Source organism: Megascapheus bottae, chromosome 5 (assembly GCF_031878675.1).
Source record: "Megascapheus bottae isolate mThoBot1 chromosome 5, mThoBot2.hap1, whole genome shotgun sequence".
NCBI classification, from domain to species: Eukaryota; Metazoa; Chordata; class Mammalia; order Rodentia; family Geomyidae; genus Megascapheus; species Megascapheus bottae.
This window is the reverse complement of record NC_143513.1, coordinates 84,901,474-84,915,030: the sequence shown is the minus strand read 5'-3', so window position 1 is coordinate 84,915,030 and position 13,557 is coordinate 84,901,474. Positions and strand designations below refer to the sequence as shown.

The 13,557-nt window shown below is 44.3% G+C and overlaps 1 protein-coding gene and 1 pseudogene across 1 annotated transcript in view; one reads left to right on the top strand and one right to left on the bottom strand.

Annotated features, from left to right (window-relative positions):
* The window catches only part of Ptprn2 (protein tyrosine phosphatase receptor type N2), a 228,394-nt gene that overhangs the window by 64,224 nt on the left and 150,613 nt on the right, over positions 1 to 13,557 (top strand). The gene's annotated exons all lie outside the window — the stretch shown is intronic.
* The window catches only part of LOC150063849 (large ribosomal subunit protein uL14-like), an 11,828-nt pseudogene continuing 10,496 nt past the window's right edge, over positions 12,226 to 13,557 (bottom strand).

The following is a 13,557-nucleotide window of genomic DNA, read 5'->3' as shown; positions in this document are numbered from 1 at the left end:
TCATCTATAAAATGTGGGGATTGGTTGTTCATTAGAAACACTTAAAATCTTAAAAAAATTACAGAATGCCCAGACTCTACTTGGCATAATTGAATCAGAATCTATGGAGAGTCCCTTCCTCCCTCCCTCCTTCCCTCCCTACCTCCCTTTTTCTCCCCCCCTCTCTTTCTTTTTTTTCCCCCAAGCTCCTTAAGGTAACTCTAATGAGCATTCAGGGCTTAGAACTACTGGATCAGATAATCTCTAGGAAAACTTATGGCCCTAAAAATTCCATCATATTTTCACTAAAATTCCAGCTGTGCTTTGTGCAACTGAGACAAAGATATGGAGAGGGAATTCAAGCTCCTCATTATTACTTCTATGGTTTGTTAGTAAGAACATCATTAGCATGGAAGATATCTCTCTGTGGGCATGCAAATAAATGCAAATGAGCACTTTGCTATTTAAGAATTTGCAAATTGCAGTGCAAAACTGTCTTAAGTAAATAACCCCAGTCTAATTGAGAGACAGTATTCTGTTTTATTATTAAAGATATTAGCTGAAGACACAGGAAGGCTGAAAAATGCTACACATTATTACTAATATTGCATGCATTTTATCATTTATGAATCGTTTTGTATGCATTATTCATTTGAGCCACACAACTCCAGTTGAAACCTAGACTGGCAACTTGAGAATCAGGACAGGCTCAAGGAAGAGGAAGAACTCAGGAAGGGTCTGGGTCAAGTCTAGATGTAGAGGTTGGTTGGTGGTGCCATTTTACAAACACTGCATGATGGGTTCTCTTGTCTTTACAAAAAGATAAAGGCGCCAGGCGTCATGGATTACACCTGTAATCTTAGCTATGCAGGAGGCTGAGATCTGAGGATTGTGGTTCAAAGCTGGCCCAGGCACAAAAGGACCTGAGACTCTTATCTCCAATTAACCTCTAGAAAATGGGAAGTGGGGCTTGGCTCAAGGGTAGGGTGGTAGCCTTGAGTTAAAGAGCTCAGGGACAGCACCCAGGCTGAGTTCAAGCCCCATGACCCACAAAAAAAAAAAAAAAAGATAAAGGCGTCTGGCTAGTTTAGGAGCTACCCAAGATGGCACCACAGTTTGCACCATCGTCAGGATTTGTACCTAGGCAGCTCAGCTCCAGTGAAATATTAGGAAACCCTTTCAAAACTATCTGTGCTATCTCAGCAAGTTATTTAACCTTTCTGATCCTTAAGTTCCTTATCTCCAAAATGGGGAGAATGACTTTTACTTGATGGTCAGTCAGTGACAATGAGCATAAAGGTGTGATGACAGTGATCATAGTGATAATGGTGGCAATAATGGTAGTGGTGATGGTGATGATGCTGATGATGATGAAGAGGAAGGAGGGATGACACAGGTAACCATGGTGATGGTAGTGATGACAGTACTGATGGTGACAGCAAAGATCGTTATGATGATGGTGATAATAAGGGACATGGAAATACAGAAGTGAGAATGAGAAAGTGGGATGATAGAAAGCCAGAAGTGTCCAGATGCAAGCTGGACGTCCTTCCAATGTGCTTGAGATCACACTGAGTCATCAGTACAGAGTTTAACCAAGCACCCAGGCTCAAACACATGTCTTTGAAGATTTTTGTTTTGGAATCTCCTCTCAGAAGTACTCCTGGGCCGGTCCAAGCAGAGAAGGGTAAGTTAACCACTAAATCCAAGACTGGAGGCATGGCTTAAGAGATAGAGCATATATCAGCGATAAGTAAGAAAGTTGAGTGAATACAAGGGCTTGAGTTCAAGCTGTGGTAACAGTGTAAAACATGGAAGTGCTCCTGGAGCTGCTCTCTGTTCTTGTGTATTTTTAGCCAGTCTTTATTGGTTAGAGGTAAATGAAACCTTTCTTTTATTAACGTCAGAATATACTTGGCCAAGTGTAAAGAAGCTGGGTTGTACCTAGACTTTCTCAAGGGCTTTCCAGAGCAGAATCAGATGTTCTCAGAAAATTGCACTGCTATACTTGCTTCCTTCGGAAAGCTAGATGGCCAGTGGCCCTCTGCTCAGGAGGAGGCAGCCTCTGGACAGGGTGGCATGGACCAGAAGTCTAAGACAAGAGTCCTGGAAATCACCTGCCACTGTGGTTTTCCACATGAAGCAGTCTTTCATGGAATTTAAAAATTTCCCATTCTAAAAGTAATACTTTTTGTTAGAGAAAATTAGGATGGTAGAGACACAGAAAAAAAATAATCCACAGTCTTATCTGCCACAACCACCTTTATTTATGGTCTTTTTCTAGTAGTTTTCTCACCTACTTGTAAGAAACATATGTTTCATGCATTTACAAACATTTTGTTATAATTTTATTTAAATTATGGAATAAATATTTTCCTAAGGACTTAATATTCTTCCAAAATATAAAACAGACTAAATAGCTGGGAGTCCTCAAATTAGTCCCTTTTTTTGCCAGTCCTGCGGCTTGAACTCAGGGCCCGAGCACTGTCCTCAGGTTTTCTCAAGGCTAGAGCTCTAACACTTGAGCCACAGCACCACTTCTGGCTTTTTCTATGATTGTGGTACCGAGGAATTGAACCCCGGTCTTTGTGCATGCTAGGCAAGCACTCTACCATTATGCCACACTCCCAGCCCCTAGTCCCTTTTTCCTACCAGGAAAAATCTACTTATTCATTCATGACTTTTTCTTTTTTTTCCTTTGTTGTCTGTACTGAGGTTGGAACTCAGGGCCTCATGTTTGATAAGCAGGTACTTCACCACTTGTGCCATGTCCCCCACTCTTTTTCTCTGTTTCAGGTCATATCTCATACTTTTTCCCTAGAGCTGGCCTCAGTTCAAGATCCTCATGCCCCTGGAGTGGCTAGGATGGCAGGCACAGACCACCAATCCAGTCTTCTTCATTTAGATGGAGTGTCACTAATGGTTTGTTCTGGCTGGCCTCAAATCACAGTCCTCAGTATGTCTGCTTTCCAAGTTGATGAGTTGCAGGATGAGCCACTATGGCTGGCCTCATGGCTGATTTTGAAGAGACCTGTGTTGAAATGATGACAGTTCCACACACTGAGCTGCTACTGAGATTTCAGTATGTTTTCCTGGGGATTCCAGATGAGTGCAGACAGCTCATGATGGAAGCACTTCCCCAGCCATGTGGAGCTGAGGAGGAAGGTCCACTTAGGTTAGGTGAGGGTGAGAGAGAACATGGAGAGGGGAAGCACGTAATAGGCAAGGGTTACACAGTTTTCACTGCCTGTATGCAGGTGACTTTTCGTGGCTTCTTGGTGGAATTTCCTGAATTCTTACCTGTGTCCTGTGCTCAGGCCTCTTTCCTATATCTCTCCTACATGGAAGTGAGTTGTGTCTCAGAGAAGACATTTTCAGCAAGTTGGTACATGGTGGGCTGTTGTGTCTATTTCTCCAGTGGGGCAGTAAATATTATGTTCAATTTCAATACAAGGCCAGCTTGTCAGAGGCAGCTGGTGTGTTTCATTTGTTCAGTGGCGTCTGTTGGTTACCTGCATCTGGGCAGTGTAGCTGCTGGTGCCCAGAGACTCTGCCACCATCTTTGGATGGGCCTTTTGGCCACCAGGGCTGCTTTTCAGTGAGCTAGCCAGTCACCCACGTACTTAGAAAAAAATCTGCTGTTAGAAGTGAGTTCAACCTGCCAGGGTGTCTGTCTGGGTGGGGGCAGAGCATTGAGTAGGAAGCGGTGGCTTTCATTATTTGCTTTCACAACTTCTCACCAGTGCTGGAGCAGAGCGGCCTGGCAGAGAGCAGTTGCACAAATAACTGAGCAGTAGGAATATTAAAACCAGGGCCTGTCCAAGTTTTGATAGGATCCTGAAAGCTAGACTACAGGGGGAGGAGACACTTGTCACAGGTCAGCTTAGCACATGACTGGACACAGAGGATATATGATTCTTTGTCTCTGGCTGCCAAAATCTGATGACAGGTCATTTATGGAGAAAGATGGAATATCCAACATTCATTCAAACATTGGTGTGCAGGGCAAGTGGTGGGTCAAGCGAAAAGAGTCAGAGAGCCAAGAGATCAGAGGATGCAACATGGAAGTTGTCAGATCTTGACACTAGAATCAGGAGGGTAGGTACATTTCAATAGTAGGAAAGCAGAAGAGAAATCTGCAAAGAACTAGCAGGCAATTCTAGTACTGAAAGTACTCTACATGAATTTTGGGCTGGATCAATGGCTCTCACAGCCAATTAGATCCTTAGAAGTGAGGACTGGTGAACAAGATATGGGCCAAAGAACGGATTCTAGGTGAAGCACAGTGAGAAGACGAGGTGAAACAAGGAGACACCTGGGGCATAAGAAAGTCTGGTATATCTACAAAGGAGAAGAGAGCAGGATGGGATAGAGGTAGACTAATAAATGTCTAAAATGAATAAAAGTTGTCATGGAGCTGGGAGTGTCGGCTAGTGGTAGAGGGCTTGCCTAGCATGTACAAAGCCGTGGCTTAGATTCCTCGGTCCTACATATACAGAAAAAGCTAGAAGTGGTGCTGTGGCTCAAGGGGTAGAGTGCTAGCATTGAGCAAATCGTGTCCAAGGACAGTGCCCAGGCTCTAAGTTTAAGTGCCAGGACTGGCAAAAAAAAGATTCAGGAAGCCCTTTGAATTCTGAGAACAAGGAAATAAACCCAAGAATACAGTGAAATTACTGGGAAAATGTCCTAAAACAGAAAGCTTCATAACAGAGGGACATTAGGCCCTACTGTTCCTCTCACTTCTCCCTCTCTGCTTACCCATCCTTCGTGCTGTGGATGGAGCTCCGTTGCTGCCTCTTTGTGGCTCTGTCTGCTCCTTTCTTAGGCCAGGATGAAGTAGCAGGGGTGAGGGGTGACACCTATAGTCCTCTAGAAGGGCATGGTCTCCTCAAGTCATAGTGTTTCGTAGGTGCCTCAGTGTCCTCATAGACTCTTGAGGAGTCCCAGGTGCTCTGTTCAAGCCGCTGAGTTTCAGAATTGGTTTCTAATGCAGGTGACTGTTGCCCTCAATCAAGAAGACAGCAGCCAGAAAATAATGGCCTAGTATCTTTACCATGCTGAAAGTAACTACAAGGTAAAATTCTATACCCAGAGAAACTGTCTTTCTGAAAGAAAAGTGAAATAATGATGTTTGCAAGCTATCAAGAAAATTGAGAGGCTGTGTTGCTAACTGAACACATACTAAAAGGCATTGTTTAGGTGGACAGGTTGAGTCCTGATGGAATCAGGATGGAGAGCTCTAGAGGATCCCTCTGGGTCATATCTACCTCTCCGTGGCAGGCATGAAGGAAACAGAACCACTGGAAGGATATTGACTCCAGACAGGAAAATCTGATTTTCTGAAGATCTCTGTGTCTGTGGGTGAGCCTACACATGTAAGGAATCACATTTATTTTGTAAATCAAAGTCCATGTTAAAATGGACATACAACTCAAGAGGAAAGTTAAAAAAGAGAGAAGCTGTGTTTAGAATCTGGACACCATGCACCCCAGTGCCTGGCTTCACAATGCCTCCCCAGTGTGGGGAGAGACAGGCAGATTGAAGGGAAGAATAGAAAGCCCAGAAATAGACCCCAATGCATATGGAGATTTGGTTTATGATAACGACAGCATTTAAATCAGTAGGGAAAAGTTATATTATTCAGTAGCAATTTGGGGACAACTGGCCAGACATTTGGAAAATACATAGCTGGATCCCTCCCAGGCTTCTTCCCCCAAAATAAATTACATATGGCTCCAAGACTTAAAAATATAATAGAATTTACAAGCAGTAGAAGAAAACTTGGAGAGAATTTTTAAATAATTTTAGAGGGAATGAAAGTTTGTTGGAGTATAGTACTGGGGGCTTGAACTCTACCCCTGAAGGCATTCTACCCCCGAGCCACACTTCCAACAGGCATGTGTCACTGCACCCCGCCGTTGGTTGAGAGAGTTTCCCGGACTTTTATGCCTGTGCTACAGTCTTTGCCTCCCTGTTAGCTAGAATTATAGTCTTGAGTCACTGCGCCTGATGGGAATGAATTAATCAATGAATTAATTAAAAAATTTTTATTGTAAAGAGATACACAGAGAAGTTACAGTTACATGTCAGGTAACGAGTACATTTCCTTTTGAACAGTGTCACCTCCTCCCTCATTCTCTCTTAGTTGGGAATTAATTTTTTAACGCAAGACAGAAAGTACAATGATTAAAACAATTGAAATCAACATTGTTTTAAAAGACAAGTGTTACTCGTAGGAACTTACATGATGACTGTATGAAAGTATAGGTTAATATATCAAGTGTCAAGTGGTTCTTTGACACACTGTCAGAGAAAATAGAGGCTTGCTTGCTCTCCCTCTAATTGGCTCACTCTGGGGATGGGGATGAGGAGCCATGACTCATGCATGGGAAAGGGGGTGCAGGAGTGCAGGAGCTCATATCAGAAATGAATTTCTTTTTATTTTATTTATTTTATTTTTTAATTAATTTATTTTTTTATTGTAATTAATAAAAGGGTTACATAATATTTGCCAGATAGAAGGTGCATTAATTCACATATATTGATACCCTTTCACATGTCTTGGTCCCCATTACCCTCCCCTCCCTCCCTTCCCCCATCTTGGTTTTCCCCCCTTCCCTATCCAATTTCAAATAACCAAACACAAATAAATCCAATATATCAGATAACAAAGTGAGATACTGTAACAATATGAGATAACCAAGGGACAGCAAAAGAGATGAGAGATAGTATAGTACATTAAGGACAACAATCACTCATTATATGGCTTTTGTTTCTATATCCTGGAGATCCTTTCATTTAGCGTCATACTATATGGCCTTATGTATCAAGGTTTTGCTCTATTGCAGATCTCTGCTAGTAGAGCCCAAGGTTTCTATTGATTATGACAAATGAGGGAAACCATTGAGCCTAAGTTCCTTTGAGTCTGGCTTACTTCACTTCATATGATTTTTTCTAAGACTTTCCATTTCCTAAAAAATGGAGAGATGTTGTTTTTTTTCTGACAGCAGCATAGAATTCCATTGTGTACAAATACCACAACTTGTTGATCCACTCATCAACTGAGGGACATCTGGGTTGGTTCCATATTTTTGCTATGGTGAATAATGCTGCAATGAACATTGTTGTGGTAGTGGATTTAGTATGCCCTAGTTTCTGGATGGTTGGGTAAATGCCAAGTAGTGGAATTGCTGGGTCATAGGGGAGCTCTATGTTTAGTCTTTTGAGGCACTGCCACACTGCTTTCCATAGTGGTTGAACGAGTTTGCACTCCCACCAACAGTGTAATAGTGATCCCTCCTGGCCACATCCCCTCCAGCATCTGTTGTTATTAGTTTTCTTGATCCTGGCCATTCTAACTGGAGTGAGGTGGAATCTTAGAGTTGTTTTGATTTGCATTTCTTTTATGACCAGAGATGTTGAGCATTTCTTCATGTGTCTATAGGCCATTTTTGTTTCTTCTTCAGAGAAGACTCTCTTTTAGTCTTTGGCCCATCTTTTAATGGTATGGTTGTTACTTTGGAGATTAGTTTTGGAGTGATTCAATTTTTTGAGCTGTTGATATATTTTAGATATGAGGCCTTTGTCCGTTGTATGGTTGGTGAAGATCTTCTCCCACTCTGTAGGCTTCTTAATTAATTTACTAGCTATGTCCTTTGCCATACAAAAGCTCTGCAGTTTAATGCAGTCCCACTTATCCAGCCTTTCTCTGATTTGCTGTGATTCTTGGTCCTTATTAAGAAAGTTTCGACCTGTCCCAAGGAGGCCTAGTGTATCTCCTATTCCTTCTTGTAAAGTTTTCAGTGTGTCAGCTTTTACCTCCAGGTCTTTGATCCATTTGGAGTTAATTCTAGTACAGGGTGACAAAGAAGGATCCAACTTTAGTTTTCTGCAGGTGCTTAACCAGTTCTGCCAGCACAACTTGTTGAAGAGGCTGTCTTTCTTCCATTCTATTTTTTTTTGGCTCCCTTGTCAAAGATTAGGTGGCTATAGGTCTGTGGTTTAATATCTGGGTCTGCAGTTCTATTCCATTGATCTTCAGGCCTGTTCTTGTGCCAGTACCAAGCTGTTTTGAGAATTATAGCTCTGTAATAGAGTCTAAAGTTTGGAATTGAAATTCCTCCGGCACTGTTCTTTCTGCTAAGAATTGTTTTTGCTATACGGGGTCTTTTATTATTCCATATGAAATTTTGGATTGCCTCTTCTATTTCCTTAAAGAATGCCATTGGGATATTAATGAGTATTGCGTTGAATTTGTAGATAGCCCTTGGCAAGATTGTCATTTTCACAATGTTGATTCTTCCAGTCCCTATTGTCTTGGCGCCATCTTCCCAGAAATGAATTTCTTCAGAAACCAACTCCCCACCTCAAGTTTTAGATGGGAATACAATAATTTCCACCACATGGTGATTTTGTTCAATTTTAGTGGAAAGAGGAAGATTTTGAGACAGAACACAGAAAGCTCTAACTGAAGGCAGCGAACGATAATTTCAATCACTTGAGTCAAGAATACCTCTTCACAATAAAGGATTATAAAGAGAATCGAAAGGCAACAGGATGGGTGAATCTATTTTCTTTTTTTTTTTTTTGCCAGTCCTGGGCTTGAGCTCAGGGCCTGAGCACTGTCCTTGGACTTTCTCAAGGCTAGAGCTCTACCACTTGAGCCTCAGCACCACTTCCGGCTTTTTTCTATATATGTGGTACCGAGGAATCGAACCCGGGTCTTCATGCATGCTAGGCAAGCACTTTAACCACTAGGCCAAACTCCTGGCCCATGGGTGAATCTATTTTCAAAACACAACTACAAAGATCTCACATTCAATATACGAACCCTGGGGAGAAAATAAAAAACACCCAAGGGAACAATTGCAGTACATTCAGACAGAACCTCTAAAGAGGAAATTTAAATGGCTGAAAAATATATGGAATGGTCTTCAGCCTAATTTCAAAGTCAGAGGGGTGACAGTTGAAAACATGTGAATCAAGTAAGTCACCTACTATGCAGGCAAATCCAGGTCTTCCAGTTGAAGGAGCTGAGGACATGGATCCAACAACTTTCATGCCTGTGGGGAACATGTAGCATTCAAGTACCAGTAAGAATGTGGGGATCTCCTGGGAGCTGCCTGAAGTGCTGAAGACACGAGTTTCCATTCCTGAGATTTCAGCTGGGGGCTCACTCAGAAGAACCACACACGTCAGGAGACACCGCAGGCAAATTCACGAGTGGTACTGTTGACCACTTTCTAGTTTGGAGGCTGCCCTAGCATCTCAGTGTAAAGGGATGAAGTGATTATTTTGTTTCCATGCAATGAGAACATTCTGCAGCAATAACAGAGAACATACCACAACCAGGACAAGGCTGGATGGAGCCAGGGAGGCCGTGTGAGTGCAATTAGCTGGCATGGCGTGGGCCTCCATCCTGTCAACTAGTGCTGTGGCTCCCTACACAGTTATGTCGGTGGGTTTTAGGAGAGTGGTTTCTTCATCCTTGGGGATACCAGAGATACTGAGACAGACAGATAGACAGACATCCTTTGTTTCTGTCATTGGAGCACAGGTCTTGAACAGTGAAAGTCTAGCATTCTGATCTTGTTAAGAAGAACCTCACTGCCTACCTTCTGAGTGCCAGTACTTGAGGCAAATGCACTGTAAACATGTTTTGTTAGTCAGCAGACAAAGGAATTTCCTCAGCAGTCACCTGAGGCTGTTAGGTGCAGTGGAGCTGAGGGTATGGGTCCCAGAGAGAAGATTCCACTTTCTCCAGTGGTATCGAGCCCTCGTGTTTCCACATGCTGTCTTGCAGGGGTGAGATGGATACGTCTCAGAGTCTTTACTACTCTTAGACAGGGCTCAGAGGCCTATCCACTGAAAGGTGATTGTCTTCAACTTCTTTGTGTTTCCTGCCTCTATCTCTCACTCCTACAGCTCTGATGTTTTTGTTTTACTATAGAAAATTCTGGACAGTACTGGATGTTCTGCTGTGTGACTACGACTGTGCAGCACAGGCCCTTTCCATCCAGGTTCATGTCTGGGAAGAGAATTTGGATGTCAGACTCTATAGAAGACAGACCTCGTTCTCATCTTACGAGACTGGTTGAGTGATGCCCCTCTAGAGTTAAGTCTGAACCTCCACTGCCCCAGGTTCCAAACTTCCATTCTGTAAGTTTGAACCTGAAATTCCTTCAGATTGAAGAGAACAAAGGAAACAGCTGTGTGATGGATGAGAGAAATGAGGAAGATGGTGGGCTGCCATTAGCAGTTTCTGTACCTTGCAAAGAAAGTCAGAGTGTGTCCAAGACCCAGTGCAAGGAAGCTTCAAGCATTCTGTGATGCTGGATGTTTTGAGTCCTTTCTGTGCCAAGAACCACCTCCTAGGTGGCCAAGAAGTTTTGCAGCTGCCCCCAAAACTTAATAATCATGATTTACTTCTTCAGCATGGGATGAATTTTAACCATTTGCTTTAGCAGGTTCTACAACTCCAGCGGTGTGTCCCTTCTCTGTGGCTCTCAACAGCTTATGGCTCTAAACCATCAGAATATAGCATTTATTCTGGTGTGGAAGTCCTTTGGTTCTGAAACCTGCTCCTCTGCACAGAGCAGGGATCAAGAGGGGTCCCAAGGAAGCTGCCTCAAAGTCCCAGGGTAGGTGTTTCTGCTGCAGGGAAGTCAGTTCCAGTCCCAGCACCACCCTTGCATCCCCTTCCCTGCCCTCTACCTTGAGGCTGGAAGTGCTGTCTGTGAAGGCCCAGGGACCTTTCCTCACCTGCTTCTGGGAGACCAGGAAACACAGGCTATTGTCCACTCAGACCCAAAGTGCGGCTGTTCTGCCTGCCTCCAAAAGCAGGAGGAAGACAGATACCTAAAAGCCAAAGGAGGAAACTCTGGTGGACTCACTCAGGAGGGGATCCCTTGCTCCTGAAGTGGGTCCCTGCAAAGCAGTTTACTGTGGCCAGGCTGAATAGTAATACCTGCAAAGACAATAGGCTGCCAGGTTGGCTGGAGGGTAAGCAATGTGGGCTGTGGTCCTTAAGGGATGGAGGGGCTGTGATTGGACCAAAATCCCACTGGTATTCTTCTGGTCTCTCTGCTCCTCATCTAGGTGAGGGCCCCCTCCTGTCATAACTGCCCAGCTCTCTCAGTTCATCTGTCCCTTAAAGTGTCCTTGTCATTACACCTGCCAAATACCAGCTTATTTGACCCTTGTCATCATTCCTTTGCAGTGCAGCCGGCTCCATTATTGTGAATGGGGACATGAGAACTAGACAGATCTTCCCTTTTCCTCAGGAAGCAGCAGCTCCCTTGTGAATAGAGGGAGATGGTGCTGCTGCAGAGTTGACTTTTAGCCGCCTCTGGTCTCTCACACCAGGTCTGCCAGGGCTTGACTCCCCTGCAGAGCAATTCGGTAAAAGCAGAGACAATTTGAAAAAAAAATAGCTAATCTTTTTTTCTTTCTGGGGTGGGGGAGGCTCATGTCAAATTACTGTTCCCCCCACCCCTGATTAAGAGCTAATTTTCAGTCATAACATATACAACATATAAAGTAAAATAATCTAATGCTGTTTTGATGTACATGAGTAGCTTTCTCTTAAAATGATTCTCAAGTATGTCTTTGCTCCCGGAGTCGCTCTGCCAGGGGCATCTGCTGTCAACGGCTCTCATCTGTTGAAACAGTTCATAGAAAGTAGCCCTGGACATAGAGTGGTCCCTGGGAAGCCATCAGCTTGTGGAACCTGACTTCCTCCTCTACAGAAGGAGTCAGGCTGTGCTCAGGTCCTTCAGGACAGGGAATGCTCTGTGAGCATGCAATGCTCACCTCCCACTGGCCCACTCCACTGTACCCCAACATTCTGCATTCTCCAGAAAGAGGCTGTCTGGCAGCTGTGCAGCCTGTGTCTCCAGTTCTGCCTGCCTGGCCAACCTGAGGTCCTCCAGTGCTCACTGCACATTCTGCAGATGAGGGGACTTTCTGCCCACTGGCTCCAGAGGGCAGAGGGCAGTTCACCTCGCTGATTGCAACAGTGTGGACAGCAAATGAAATGCCAGCCCTGAGTGCAGAGGAAAAGAACCCAATTCTGATGTTGGGTCGGAATCTGTTCTGGTTGTTGGAGCTGGACTGGGCTGGGTAGGAGAACAGGTGGCTCTGAGATTAGGACCTGGTTACAGTTGAGGCCTTGAGGATGTGGCCTCCTGACCCTCTCGAGGGCAGTAGTCTCGGTGGCCTCTCTAGGGTTGGACTTGCAGTTAGGACTCAGTGAAGGAGTGGCTTCTCAAGTGCTTCAGTGTAGCTGGAGCCAGATTTCTCGGGACTGTGCTGAGACCATAGCGTTGGTCGGGGGCCGTGCTGCATGGGGTAGAGCAGCGGGCCATAGCTGCCTCTAGACCCGCTCTCTGGGAGTAGGGCCAGGGGATCCAACTGGGGAACTCTGGATGTCTGAGAATATACTGTGGAATTAGTTGTGTGAAGCAGGCGCGAGCTGGACACCTGGGGCTTGTCTGTGGGTGCTGTTTCAAAGCCCCCAGGAGGCACGTCTGCTTTCTGCCCTCGGCTCCTGCAGTGAGAGCACATTAAAGAAATGCCTTCATGACCATATGCCAGTCCATTGGGACCATCTCTAAAGAGTCACTCTCTTTAATTAATTCATTACTTAGTTAATTATTTTGGTGCTGGTCCTGGGGCTTGAACTCAGGGCCCGGATGCTGTCCCTGAGTCTTTTTGTGCTCAAGGCTAGTGCTCTACCACTTGAACCACAGAGCCACTCCAGACTTTTCCCAGTAGTTTATTTGAGGTAAGAGTCTTATGGACTTTTCTGCTCTGGCCGGCTTTGAACCATGATCCTCAGATATTAGCCTCCTGAGTACCTAGGATTACAGGTGTGAGCTACCGGTGCCTGGCTTCTAATGGCTCTTCTGCTGGAGGAGAGGTGGTTTGCCCAGGTGACCAAGGAGGGCTCTCCACCATCACACCGTTCTTCCAGGCCATTCTCCCCTTCCTACCCAGGCACTGGCAGCTGGGAAAAGCCCAGGTGCACAGCTATACAGTTAAATTTAACAACCTCTGTGCTGTTATTGACCAGATGGGTGCCTAAGGCACTTAAAGATTTAGTGTGGAAAAAAATCTCATCAGTTCTCTATTGATTAATTTTCTCCTTTACCAAGAAATTGAGATTGTTTATAAATTTGTACAAACCAACATCCCAGGTTACAAGCACGTCGGCAAAGGTGATGACTCTGCAGCCTTAGATGCCCTTTGGCAGGAGTGGTGGGCAGACAGACGTGGTGGGTGAAGTCACGTGTTCTATGCCATGGTCAGCTCTTTCCTCTAGAACCCACAGATCTGTTTTTCTAGGAATCTGGAACTCACCTGGGAGGAAAATGGTAACTTATTATGGATCAAGGATAAAAGCATAACCAGAAAAAAAGATTTTGTGGGGCTTATTGTTTTGCTTTAATTTTTTTGAAACAGAGTCTCATATATAGACTGGGCTATCTTTGAACCATTTTGTTTCAGCCTTCGAAGTGCTGTGAATACAGCTGTGCATCACCATGCCTAGCTGAAAGATATTGTTAAGAAGAGATGCTC